This window comes from Kryptolebias marmoratus, linkage group LG12 (genome assembly GCF_001649575.2).
Source record: "Kryptolebias marmoratus isolate JLee-2015 linkage group LG12, ASM164957v2, whole genome shotgun sequence".
NCBI classification, from domain to species: Eukaryota; Metazoa; Chordata; class Actinopteri; order Cyprinodontiformes; family Rivulidae; genus Kryptolebias; species Kryptolebias marmoratus.
In genome coordinates, this window is record NC_051441.1 from 18,590,694 (window position 1) to 18,605,467 (window position 14,774).

At 38.5% G+C, this 14,774-nt stretch overlaps 1 long non-coding RNA gene across 1 annotated transcript; it reads right to left on the reverse strand.

Annotated features, from left to right (window-relative positions):
- Positions 1-6,673: 6,673 nt before the first annotated feature.
- LOC112451375 lies at positions 6,674-10,798 on the reverse strand. The gene is made up of 3 exons (XR_003040194.2): positions 10,644-10,798; positions 8,012-8,124; positions 6,674-7,349 (listed from the first exon to the last, which is right to left on the reverse strand). It is a non-coding gene; the product is annotated as an uncharacterized LOC112451375 (long non-coding RNA).
- Positions 10,799-14,774: the final 3,976 nt, after the last annotated feature.

A 14,774-nucleotide genomic window follows, 5' to 3' on the forward strand; every position in this document is an offset into this window, starting at 1 on the left:
TGAATCCCTTGCGATCAATTACCAGCCAGAGCCCCTCTTCCTCCCCCCCTCCTCCTTACGCCCCATGCCCTGGCACAGTTGGCCTGTGCGCGTTTGGTTGTTTCAGCCCCAATCTGCTTTACGTCATAGCTCGCTTCAAGTAAAGGTGTTACTGTAACACGTTGAGCCCCGGCTGCATGTGAGCAGCCGCTCACATGGGGCCCCGCGGTCCGCCCTCCTCCCTCCCCCTCCAGGTGTTTGGATTAGACGAGGCAGGATTGAGTGGCGAGGAGGAGCAGGGAGGCCCGAACTGTAAACCCAATCCTCCTCTGTCACTGTGAGCTGTTCTGCTCCTCCTCTTCCTCTTTGTATCTCTTTCAAGAATCTCAGAGATTTATTTATACTTTTTTTTTTGCAACTTATGCTGTCGTAATCTTTTTGCTTTTTACTATCAGGAACTGTCAAACCTTTTATTTTAAAATAAGCAACCAGTGCGGCTAAATGCAACATTGCATTAACGTCTTCAGAAGCAAATCTTAGAATTTCAGCAATTTCTTTCAAAACCTGTGGCAACTATTTGCTTTTTTGAACACTGACATTGATGCAAGTTATCCTTTTTTTTTTTTTTTTTTTTTTTTTTTTTTTTTTTGCGTAACATCCTGCTTTGATCTCGGGCATCAGATTGTGGTGCAGATGAAGACAGTTTTGATTGGTCAGGATTGAGGTCACTGAGTACTCCTCCACTCCCGATCAGTTCACGGCAGCACTCAGTAGGTAATTAGCACATGGACAGTCAGTAAACTGACACCCACTATTAAAGTTGTACAATGCTGTAATTGTTTTTATGGCGTCACTGATAATAAACACACGTCTTTTTAAATAGAGCCACTGCAAATCACAAATATCACTCAGCAGAAGACAGTCCAATCTATAAAGGGTCTTTCACTTACTTTTTAAAAATCTTTAAAAACACATTTTACTCCTTTTCTTTCAGTGCAGTGGAAGAGGTTGATTGCGACCTCACTTTTATTTCATTAGTAGCTGTACCTGTTTTACTTCTGTTACAGAGTTAGTCATTTTCTCAAATCTTGTACCTGTTGTCCTCTTTGTTTGTCTTATATGTTGTGTTTCTATTGTACAACTCTTTACTTAGGCTTAAATTGCTTTATGAATAAAGTGGTATGGAGGTAGGACTGATGCGCAGAAGTTTTTTGCTTTTATTTGAAAACAAAAATGCAATTACTCTTATTTTTATTCTCTGGAGGAAACTTTTCTGTTTATGTTGTAGTTTGTTTTAAAAGCTTTTGCCAGATACGTTATTTTCATATATTTTTTGCATTGTTATATATGTCAGTTTGATATGCAGCATTTAAAAAAGTCAGCGTAGTCATAGTTTGTAGGTTGCATCTTTTTGTTGACTGGAAATGCAACCAGCAGATTGATTTTTATGTACTACCAAAAGCTCAAGGACATGTTTTCAGTGATTAAAATGTTTTTTTAAAATGTCAGCTGAGTCTAAACTTTTCCATGAAATTTATTGTATCTCTATCCTTTTCTACAAAGACTTGCTTTATCAATGAATGACTTTTAACTAGAGGTTTTAACGAATTTCTGGAAAATATTTTGTCTCGGTGGGATCATTTTTAAAAGATGTGAAGAACGGCAAATTGAGAACATTTTCTTTTTTTTTGTAATAAAACCATGTGATATGTTTATAAAATCTTGATGCTTCATTACTGGATTATTAACTGCTATTGGGCATAATATGTGTTTAATAGTTTCTCTTAGTAACATCTCCACATTGATAAACCAGACAGTCACAAAAACCATTCATTATGAAGGATTCACATCTGATGCTTTATAGAAGTGTTTTTATTTGAGCTCAACAGAAAATATGTTGGCTCAGAAACACGTTCATTGCTTTTCACTTCAGTGTTTTCTAAAAGTTAAAGAAGTGTGATTTTTTTTTTTTCGAGGAAGACTTAAAAATACTCATTTACTTCAGCGAGAAGTCATTACATTTAACAAAATTGTCACTTCATTACACTTTCTTTTACTTATTTCATTTTGGTTTAACAAAAATACTGGATTCCAAGTGTTATCTTGTCACTAATCTGTATCTATTTTAAAAATAACATTTGGACAATTGTAATTTGTTAAAGCCTAACTCTGCTGGATAGGTTTGCTTTTTGTTTTCCTTTTATAGGCTACTGCTTTTAACTTTCATCTCTAATCAGAGCTAACAGTAGGTGGTCTTTTACAATGAAATCGTTTAAAAACACACACACATTTTATGAAACCTGCCCAGCAAAAAACAGGATAGACTCATTTTTTTCCTACAGCCCCTTTTACTGTGGAACTGATTTGCTGTCTGTGCGTATGGCTGCCATATTTAAAATGCACAATGTGGATTCAAAGTTGTGTTGGAAGTGGAGGTTGTGGTTGTAGAGCAAAACTTTTTAGTGTTTGTAAAATGGGAGGTGTGTCACTCAACTATCCTAAAGACAACAAATGGTTCTGTAACAGTGGCTTAGTAATTGTTACCTTTAAGCACTTTCAGAATTACCCAAGGAGAATAACAGCAGTGTGGACTGGGATGGTTCGAAGCCAAATGTGAAGTTACCAGGATCAGAGTCAGCTCCTCAAAGTCTGAGTTTATGATTCCCGACTGGAAAAAGGTGGAATGCTCCCTTTGGGTTGGGGGTGAGTCTCTGCTTCAAGTGTCGGGGTTCAGATATCTGTGAGTCTTGTTCACGAGTAATATGATGGTGGAAATATCGGCAGCAATGAGGGCGTTGATCCGGTCTGTCATGGTGAAGACGGAGCTGAGCCCTCACATGCGATCATGAAATGTGGATCATGACAGAAAGACCGAGATGGGCTGTCTCTGTAGGGTGGTCGGTCTCAGCTCTGTCATCCAAGGGGAGCTTGGAGCAGAGCTGCTGCTCCACCGCATCAAACAGAATCAGCTGAGGTGGGTATCTGATTTGGATGCCTCTCTCTGGACGTTTTGCAGGCATTTGTGGGGAAGATCCAGAACACTAGAGGGATTATGTGTCCACTTTGGCCTGGGAACACCTCAGGATCCCCCAGGAGGAACTGGAGAGTGTTGCTCTAGAGAAGGATGTCTGAGTTTTCTTCCTAGACCCATTGCCTTTGTGACCTTGATCTAACAAGTGGATGAACATGGATGGATGGACAGAGAAATTGTGGGAGTGCTGTGTGAAAAGGTGTACTGTCAGTGAATGATGTTTCTGGTAAATATAGAAGCTTTCTGACATTTTGAAGCTTATAAACAAGATATTTTGTTTACCAGGTGTTGGTAAAAAAAAAAGAAAAGTGATTAAACAAAAGAACCAAATTAGCTTAAAATGAAATCTCATGTGTTTCTGTATATTTTATACATAAAACAGGCCCCGACAAAGGTGTGTTGTTGTTGCATTAGGCATCTTTTTCTGTACATATCCTGCAATTAAAATGAAAACATTTCAACATTTTCCCTCCATGACTGACTGGATATGATTGTCTTTACATTCTTAAAGAGGAATTACACATTACGTGTCCACACAGATCCTCTTTGACCCCATTTCTGGACAAAATTTTGTCACATCAACTTGCATCAACTGCATGATGTAAAAAATTAACACTGACTAGGAAAGTCAAAATATCAACATAAAAGTCAACCAAATATCAGTATTTTTGTTCTACTACTGGTTTCCTGTCAAAAAAGTCATTCAGAGGACTTCATGACTGAGTTAACAGAATTTAATTTTTACTCAAACACACACACTGCATCAGTCAAGTTTTCATTTTGCTTTTTATTATCAGCTAGACTCCTCCTCAGGAGTTGTTTATAAGGTTATTTCGACCTCTGATGTTGTCCTTAAGGTCAGTTTATCTTTTCCCTCATGATGAGCGTAACAGGAAGTGATTATACTCACTCAGCATTGAATGTCGCAGGTGTGATTTTACTGGTCCAACTGCATGCTGTTAACCTCAATATTTGCATGGGTCTCTGTGAGGACTCAGGTTTTTTTTTTTTCCTTTTTGGTGTACCTGCTCACCTGCGTGTCTGTGTGCACTGCTTACAAGTTGTTTGTGTAGTTGTATGGCTGTAGAGAGTCCACCAAGAGGACAGGAGTGCCAGTTTTTGCTGTCCTCTTTAGGGTCACTTGAACTAGGATGGCTCTAAACAGATGGATCCACTGTATGAGGTAATGGAGTTAGCTTGTGTTTGTGCTCTCCTTCTTTGCCACTCCTGACTTACTGACTGACCTACTTAACCGACAACTCACGTGGCACTAGAGCAAGCGCGCGCACACACACACAGGCACACACATTCTTTTCTTTCCCAGAAGCTCAGAAGGCCATTCAGTAATGCACTACATGTGTATGCTGGATACAATTCTGCTGATTGCATACATTTCTGTTGAGATTAGGCTCTAAATTGATCATTAATAAATTCCAGGTTTGTGTGTTCATGCTTCTGGTTTATCTTTGTATGTGCGCACGCATGTGTGTGTAATTGTGGGGGTGGATGGAAGGGTGAGTTCATGCAGTGATTCATTTGTTCATAATTAACAAAACTCTAACAGAAGGAGTAAAATCTTACCTTATTGCTCTCATAAAACACTCAAAATGCTAACAAGCTGATACATATCAGGGTGATATAACTGTAGTTGCTTTAATATGATTTTGTCCCTAAAGCCCACCCATGTTTTGCAAGAGATAATAAGATAATAAACAAGTGTTTTTTTCCCCTGCTACCACTGGAGACAGTGCGTACTAGTAACTAATATTTAACGAGCACTGGTTGAAAACTGAAACAGATCATCAGAAAATTAGGAAAAACATTAACCAAGTTCATTGTATGTGTTTGCTTCAAAAGAGCACTTTAGGATTCATTTGATATATTGTTCAATCTTTGGATGAATCTTAATCAGGTTTTATTAGCAATCCAGTTATATTACACAATCTGTGAGCAGAGAACAAGAACAGTTCATGGTAGATAGAACACAACCCACCAAATGTTACAATATGTTACAAAACGTAATAAACTCATTCTACTGATATCAAACAACTGAGCTGGGTCCCGATAAGATTTTTTTCTGGATTCAAGTCTGGACCCTAACTTTAAAAGATCACATCATGCCAACTGAAGACTACCACCATGGGTATCATGTCTGTGTTAGCTTGTTTCCATGACCTCGTCACATCCAAGCCATAGTCTCAGTATGAGGCTAGTCCTGCTTCAAATTCTTGACAACCAAGCCACACCAGTGCGCATGGATACTAGAACCCTGATACTCTGCCACCGCGATCATAAACCACAACAACCTCGCTACAAAGGTTTTGGGTATTCTAAAAAACATTTTGTCCTTGTCATGCTCTAGCATGCGTAGAGGAGAGCCCACTGCGTTCTTAATACGGCCCTGAAGACCTCACCAGGATGCAGCAAAGACCATCCATGCTCTGGATAATTCTTTACATTGTAATGTGGTTGTCATCCAGTGTGAAAAACACGAGTATTTTCACTTTTCAGTGAAAGTGCAGGGTGTCAGGGTCCAAATTTATCCTTTTACGATTTGTTTTGTACATTTTATTTGTACCTTCATTCACACATTGCATTTTAATGTCAAGTGTAAATTGGCCTGAAATGCCATCTTAGGGTTTTGATTTAACTAAGGCGGGGGAGGCACAAGAACCTGATTGAAAGCTTGACTTGTGCCATCCAAGTTGACTTCAACAGTTTAACCAATTTATTTAAAAGGCTGTAATTATACATGTTATTTTTAAAAGAATGACTCACCGCTTCAGCACATCAAGGTCTCGGTGTTGTTACAAAGATGATACATGTAGAAAATTTGCACAGATGTCTTGAAGACCTTGGTATTAAAGTGAGACAATGATTCATTTCCCACACAGACAGAGTGATAAGTGAGTCACTGTGTGTGGTGAGAGCTGGTGGCTGTCTTAGATCATTTTATCTGTTTATAAAGAACTAAAATAATTACAGAGAAATATGTGATTTTCAAAAAAAACTTGTTTAATCTTAAAGCTGATTTAAAATTAGATGATGATGATTCACCATCATTTTATTCTATGTATATTCTATATATGAAGGTCCTCTGCATTATGGATATAGTCTACAGCTTTTCATAGCAGTGAGGCCATCTGTCAGGACTATTGTTCACAGATTTGGCTGGAAAAAAACAAACAAACAGCTGAAATCAAACATAAATAGCCTTGGTAAAGTATTGGATGTCACCATGTGCTACCCAATCACATGTGCCCTCAGTGTTGCTTGAAATTGATTCCCCAAGTCTTTGCAACTCTGACACATGAGCGGGCACAAATTGTGCTATCCATCTGCTGACCCACACAGCAGCAAAGATATCACATTCAAACTTTGTAACACTTTTTGAAAAGTGTTATTGGTTGGGGTTTTTTTGACACAGGGTTGCAATATATTCATTATTGCCAGCCACCAAAAGGTAAAAGACAGTAAAAATGTTTGATGATGTTTTTGCCTGTGTCTGTGTGTGTTTCCAAAATAGCTCTGGATGAATTTTAGTAAGACTTAAAAAGTCATCATTTAATGTACATCTACCACTGATTAACCTTTGGAGCCAGTCCAGTTTTAGATGGCTGCCACTGACATCAGCCAACACAAAAATGACAAAAACTCAGTCAATTTTAGAGATATTGAGACACAATTTGTTGTCGTAGTAGTTAAGAGTCATTCACAACACATACTCTGACAGATTGAATGAGTTTATTTCAATGTTTGACCAAAATGGTTGCAAAGTCCTCCATACTCAACATAGAATCATCTTAATTTAAAACTCTGGCATGAAAGGCTGCACATTCCTATAAGGAGTGATAGGCCTTTAATTTATGCAGCATCCTAAGCACCATCTTTAAGACGTATAAGTTCTCATTAAAAATCTATGAGCTGTAAGTTTATTTGTCCTTTATTGCTCTCTTCTGTGATCTTTGAAGTCTTCCTTCAAGAGCTTTGAAACAGCGAACCAAATCTAATTTGCTCTGACTGCAGTTACAGCTCCACAGAGTAAACTGATTGCTCTTAGTTGTGTTATTAATGTCCTCAAGCCACCTTTTCTATTAATCCCATTTAATTTTCTCTGTGAGTTTCCTCAATGGGTTCCTCATTCATACTTTATTGAGCCCTGTACTGCTGCCTCTCAGATGTGCTGCAGTCAGCGAGGGAGGGAGTGGGGAGTGTTGGGGAATGAGATACAAGGCCAGCCATTGACTGAGAGCAAGCATGAGGTGGGCGTAGTAACCAGGCCAGTGGGAAATGCAAGCTCTTGGTCAAATCCTTTGTCTGCAGCAGGAAGTCATCACCTCTGTGGGGAGAAATAACAGAGCCTGAAACACATCAGTCACAATAGCACCGTCTCTGCACCTGCAGCCATTACTCACATGTATATTTGTTGCAATCTCTTTATTTGGCCATACTACTACAATAATGTAGTAACACTAAATGTGATTAAAATAACTGCAACTAAAGTCATATGCAAAGAGCTGTGAATGTATTCACCCCCTTTGCATTCTCTCTTTCTTGTTGCTTTACAACCTGGAATTGAATTTTTTTTGTTTAATATAAGTCATAGGTCCAAACAAAACACTCCAGAACAACAAAATTAAACTGGGAAAAAAATCATATTTCCAAAAACTATAAAACTGAAAAGAGGTGCGTGCATATGTATTCACTTCCTTTACCTTTAAAAACTCAATTGTTAACTTGAGAAGCACATAAATCCACCTGTGATCTCAGTATATATACCCTGTTCTCATTACCACTTCGACAGCACTAGGAAGAGCTGCAACAAGCGAGAAACAGCTTGAAGACCATAGAAGTTGTAAAGAAGTCCAGATAAGGGTTGGATCATAAAACAGACCCTAAACCCTGAACATCCCAATGAGCAAAATTCAATTCATTATTAAAAAAATGGAAATACGATGCCACCACAATAAATCTCTCAAGAGAGGGTTGTCCATAACTTACTGACTGGATAAGGAGGATAATCAGAGAAGCGACGAGGAGGTCAAAGAGAACCGGGGGCTGGTCAGTTCTTCTGCAGAGGTAGGAGGATCTGTCCATAGAACCACAGAGGTGGGCTGCATGGATGAGATGACAGGAAAAAAGCCATTGCATAAAGAAAACAATAAGAAAGACTTTGGACTTGCCAGAAGGCATACTGAAAACTCTTGAAACACGTGGTGTTGTCCATTAATACCGCAAACACAAACTCCCTCAAATTTATCTTAAATCCCAGGCTGTAGGCCAACAAAAAAGGAGAGAATATCAAGGGAGGTAAATAATTTTGCAACCCATTGTATAAACATAATTCCAGTAAGGACCATGACTCTGGTGATTGGTTATCCCATCACATCATACTGATGACGGGTTTATTAGATTTATTATTCAATGGGATGCTGTGAAACGTCCCCTCGATAGAAGTAAAAAAAAAACAAAAAACAAACATATTGCATTTAGTATTAATTTGCAAAATATTACCATACTAAGATGTTAGTACCATTTTAAGCCTCATCAAATTTTAGGCATATAAAAATGATAGTTTAAGTTTTAAATTCACAATGCAGCAAATTCAAAGTATAAAACCCTATTTGAGCTACTGGGATGTAAGTCTTTAATCCTGAATCCTGCATCCACTGACCTATTGGTGGACATCTTCTCATATTTATAGTATTGGCAGCTGAATTTACAGGTTAAATTTATATCTTTACCCAGACACCATCAGCTGAAAATCAAAAAAAAGATTTTGTCTATGTTTTATATTATAATGTTAATGATTATAGGTTTATTTTCTTCTGGGCCACTAATTTACTCTGTTTTTTTTTTGCCACTGCAACCCTAGTAGAGTTTACTTAGTGCAGCTGAACCAACTTTTTTTTGACCCTGGATCCAAAAAAATAATCTTGGACCAGGCTCTCTGGAATGTCTGGTCTCAGGTCTCACTCACCTGAGGCCTGCTGCCTGAAGCTTTGTGACAAACTAGATTGCATTGGATAAGAAAGTAGGTTCAGTGGCTTTGTGTGTGCAACAGAGCATCGGTTACACTGTGGCCCTGTGTGTGTGTATGTAATTGATAACACTGTGAATGTAGCAAACAGACAACGTGAGCGGGGGATGTAAGTCAGCAGGGCATGGTAGATGTGTATGTGCAACCAGAAGAAGGTGACATTGTTATCTACACACAAGAACTGAATTAAGACCTTGTCCACACGCGGCAATGCTGTCTTTCCTAAACAACTTTTAATTTGCCGTTTCGAAAACTATCCTCAGCAACACAGCACTGTTTTTAGAAATGTTTTCATCCACACGGAAACCCAGAAAGCAACCCAAAACACTGCAGTAACTACTCCAGGCCTACATGTGGCGCTGCAACACTGCCATGAAAATACACCCAAAACAGAAAAGGAGACACAGAACAAAAAGCAACTTGTTCTTTGGGTCACGTTAAACTGCTTTTGACTGGGACTTGTGTCAGTCCAAATACGAGGACGTTTCAGGCACGGCTTTTCATCACTGTGTTCAAAAATCCGGCTTAATTTTTTTATACACAAGTTTCCGTTTCACACATTTTGTAAATATATACCTGATGTACACTGTAGATATTTTTCAGCAATGTTTGCTTTAGTATTTTTGACAGCTTAATAAAACGATAAAACCACCCATTTTGGCCTTGGATTATTTGGTGTAATAAGGGGCTTTTGCTCTGTGCTGTTCAAGTCAACGTTATTTTTCATCAGCCTTCTCTGCTCATTGAAGTTATACGGTTAATGAAGGTTATAGTGACTTCTTTCTTTCTACGCATAGCCTCTGTGCTATCAGTTCAGTGCAAAAGGTGCCGTTTGCACCGAGTTGTGTAACAGGTCACTCTTTTCTGTTTTCAGATTATATTTTAGTTATCTCACAGGGGGGGCCCTCGTCTCCCTCTTCCCGTCCACCTTATCTGCTTTCCTGTGTAAACTGTGCTGATGTTTATACCCTGCTGCTGTTCACAGCTCTACTGACACTGCATCTGTGAAACCTTTTACTGCTGTGCAGGTCACGTATTTAGGTTGGTTGAGCTATTAGCTAATATTAGTTTAATGATTCCCAGAGGTGGAACTGCATGTATGAGAGGTTTTGAATTCTTTCACCTTCTTACTGAGCATCGGTGTAACTTTAGAAACATTTCCTTCTCTCTAAATACATTCATCATGCTGAGTCTTGACCTTTGAGCTAACTGCTCTGTTATGTTAAATCCTCCTTTGAGGCCCAGTCTTCACTCCACAGGATATTTTTTTTTTAAACAGATTCTTTCTTCTTCTTTGTTTGCATTTTTTTCCACACGATTCAAACGACATGCTACAAAAAAAGGTGTTGAAAATGTTCATATTAAAGGCATATCAGAATACAGAGAACATTCTCAGCTATGCTAAGGAATTATTTTCAAACGTTTTTTTTTCAACTCCATTTCCAGTTTCCTCTCAGAGTTTAAACATTTCAGAACGTCATCATAGTTGAATGGTAACAGCATTATAATGAAGTGAGACAGATGTGGAAAATCTCAAAAATGGCTCTATTTTGTCTTGATTTATAGGGCACATAGCATCGAGATATACTATACCTAAAGACAGGTGGAAGCTCGAAGTTCAAGCCACAAAGGACGAACCCTCCTGGTTGGCTGCAGTATACTTTTTAAGTCCCACCCTTCTATTTAAATGAATGGGACATATCCCTGGAAAAAAAAAGAAATACACTTCAGATAATTGTTTTTCAGGTGTTGATTTTTGTTGGTTCATGTCGCTCTTCCATTGCTTTGTTCAAAGATGTATTTTTAAAATATTTTTAGGTTTAATTAGTTATTTGTGGCTTTAAGAAAAGTGTCATGTTACACTCTGACTGACAGCAGGCTCTTTCACAAGACACCTCAGGACGGGTCTTAGACTCCTGGACATCTTGGTGTGATTTCCAAATGGCAGCAAGGGGGGGTTAAAGTTAATAGACCCCTGATGCAGCTTTGTGTAGCAGAGCCGAAACAGTCGACATGCAGTAATGTGATGAAGTGATGATGTATGGTCTGTACGATCTCCAGGTTTGCAACATTAAACAACAAACAGAGGGAAGATTGATGATGACGCAAGGCAACTTTGCGTTTAGTTTAAAAATTCTGACGACGTACGCTTTCTGTGACCACCCAGCCCCAGGATTGCAAAGCTAAAACAACAAAGCATAGATTCATTTGAGAGGAGAACTCTTGACACTTCTTTTAAAACTAGCAGTATTTTCTTAACAATGGTATACAGGGAAATTTATGAACTTCTTGCTCTTCGTGCTGAACACTGGAAAAAAAGTTTTGAGAATGTTATGACAAAGACGTCCGTCACACATTTAATGCATAGTGCGACGTGCAAAAGCAGCCGAGTTGTGCTCCACGCCTCTAGGTTCCGCAGCGCTCGCTTCATTTCTGAAAGCTTACGTCTGTGTGGGACATGGCTGGCTCCATCTGTGATTTATAAGGCCATTCTGCTGTTTTACGAAAGTGTATCACAGCCTGTTAGCAAGTTGGGAGGATGTGTAGGCTGGACTTTTGTATCGATGGTACAGCCCCTCATGCCGAGTGCGCAGATGCTGGCTCCAAAAATACAACATGGCATCTCCCAAAAGACATGTTGGCTTCGATCCTGAACAACGGGAGAAGGTGGAGACGCTACGTTTATTAGTGTTAATGGCACAAAGTCAGAGTGTGAAATAGGCTGGTACATCATTGTTACTGAAAAGCTCTTTCTTTTGAGTCTGCCAAAAAATAAAATAAAAAAATAAATCAGTTTTCTCACCAAAAACTCTGTGTGAATGGGAGTTTTCTTTTTTTTTTTTCTGGTGTAGTGTAGATGGAGCTTCAGTGAGCCAGCTCTACATCTGTGTCAGTGGTGGCTTTTCTCAGTATATGATCAGAGCAGCAAGGCTGTAGTCAAATATCCACAGCTGTGCAGTCAGCTGCTGCACAGGGTCACAGGAGTGTGTCTATGCTTGCATTCCAGTCTCCCGGAGAAATAAAAATGACTCCATGATTATGATTCTCTCCTTCCGTCCTTCTTTTTTTTTACCACTTACGTGTTATCTTTGGAGCTGAACGAGACAGAAACAAACACTGCGCGGACACTTATGAGAACTGAACTTGGCCCGTGTTTGACGGTTGGACCTCAGAGGAGTCTCTGCAGACACGTGACATTCCTGTAGTTGGGGCAGAATCAAAGTCAGACACGTGACCTCGGTTTAGTCTGTTGGTGTGTGAGCTAACAGGCTGCTGTATATGGTCAGGATTCTTGGAGCGCTGAAGATTATTCATCAGAAAAGAAGGTGGAGCGTTACCAGCAAAGTGCTTTTGCTGGAGTCTGCCGAGGGTTTATTCAAGGCTTGCAAACTTATTTAGTGGAAGGGTGAAAACAAGGTGGGGCCGTGTTGAAAAAAGCGGGAGGGGCTGACCTACATTTTGCTGCTTCCAGTGTGCAAACATTGATGCTGCTTTTCTCCCAAAGAACTCATTTTGTTTGTCTGTTTTATAGGTCTGTTAGGCTATAGAAGATATAAAAATGGTAACCTGAGAGAGCATTTTGTCATTACAGGCTTTTCCAGTGACTTTTGTTTGACAGCATGGCCGTGTTTAATCTTTTTTTAATTTTACAAGCGTATGACTTAGTTGCAGAGGTCATTAAAATATTTCCCAGCAGTTACAGCTGTAACAAAGCCTTGGCTGAATTAAAGAGGAATTTTTATTTTCTTTTTAACTGCAGTGAAACTTGTCTATAGTTGTTTCTTCAGACACATATTTCCACATTTTGTTTCCTGATGACATCATGAAGAAAACTATTTATTCCTGTCACAAGCATAGAAATAATAGTGACTTAGTCATGTAGTGTTTCTTCCTCTTTTATTTATATATTTATTTTTTTTATTATCACCCACAGCCAAAAGATGATGGTGGATGATAATATTTTGGCTTATGTGTCTGTGCTTGTGCTTGTGTCAGCACAATGTTTCACGAACCATTGGATGGATTTTAGTGAAACTCGCAGAAAGTAACCACTGGATGTACATCTATAACTGGTTAACTTTTGGAGTCAACCCAATTCAAGATGACAGCCACAACCAAATGATCTTAAAAAACACAGAAATGGCTCTAACTCTGTCAGTTATATGAATATTGGTCTAAAGTTGGATGTGGCAGTAGCTGAGACCTATCCCAAGTACAGATTCTGAGCACTAAGAGGATATTTCCTTAAGATTTGGCCATTAACTGTTTAGTCAACTCTCTGTCTGTTAGCAAAATATGTCATGAAGAGCTGGATGGATTTTACTTAAACTTTCAGGATACATCTACATCTGATTAAGTTTTGGATTTATCCCAATTCAATGGCTGCGAGTGACCTTGGAAAACACAAAAGAGGGTATAATTTGTTCAGTTTTACAGATATTATGCTAAAATCTGGTGTGGAAGTAGCTGACAGTCGGTCACAATGTGTCCAAGTGCTACTCATTGCATGAGATATTTGCTTAAAATCTTAACGTTAACTGTTGGAACCAACCCTGCTTGTCTGTTAGCAGAATATCATGAAGCACTGGATGGATTTGTGTTTTTTTTTGTCCTGTTGTGGCATTTCAGGCATACCATAAAGAGAAGATGGCTGCCTACATGTGCCAGAACAGATTTTCTCTATAATAAGGATATCTCAATTTGAGAATCCTAATTACATGATTTACTTTACTGAATCAAGACTGAATCTGAATCTAGCATTAGAGTAGGCAGGTCACATTGTTATAATAGCAACCTGTTTTTATGCCCTTCAATTATCATCACTTATTATCACTGGATGGATTTTAATTAAACCTTCTGGAAAATAGTTTTGGATATACATCTCCACTTGAATACCTTTCTGAGTCAGTCAAATTCAAGATGGCCCTCATTTCTAATCCAGTTAAGCCAACACAAAATGGTTATAACTCAGTGAATTTTATAGATATTGAGCTAAAATTTGATGTGATAGTAGCTAAGAGTCATTTAAAATATATTCTGAGCGTGCCATCTCATGACAAATAGCATGACCTTACACATAAAGTTATTTTCGAACAACTCCATCCTTTCTTACAATCTCATGATCAACTTTATGTGGTTGTTCTTCAGGAACTTTTTAAATTCTTCATTTTTTACAATTAATCTAACTAAGCTTATTTTTGCCATCCAAACAACTTGTAAAGCTACAAAAGTTTCAACTTGTATGGTTTTAATAAGGGTGCTTCTGTGCATCAGCACTAAAGCCATGCTTTTATTATTCAGCCATTATTTTTTTCATTTCCATCACAAATTTTGATTCGCTGGTCCGCCTGCAAAACAGTTCGAAAAATCATACAAAAAAAATACATCCAAAGGTAAGAATGTGAGATAATGTGCTATGCAATTTTTTGTATCAGGTAATTGATGTGTTTTGAAAATCAAAACAAAGGGCAGGCAGGAGTATTAATTAGATAAAGTTACTCTTTGGCCTGCTTGTTTTCCAGCCTTCAAATTAAATAGAGCTTGAGCTGGAAATTTGCTAAATACTTTTCGATCACAGTGGAATTTCTTCCTGTTACTGTGCACGTGTGTGCAGTGCAGATGAGGTTAAGTATTCTTCTTTCTTCATAATCTTGTCATTGAAGGTGTGCTCTGAAGTATATTCGAACTATGCAGCTCTCTTGAGGCTTCAAGTCATTGTGAGCC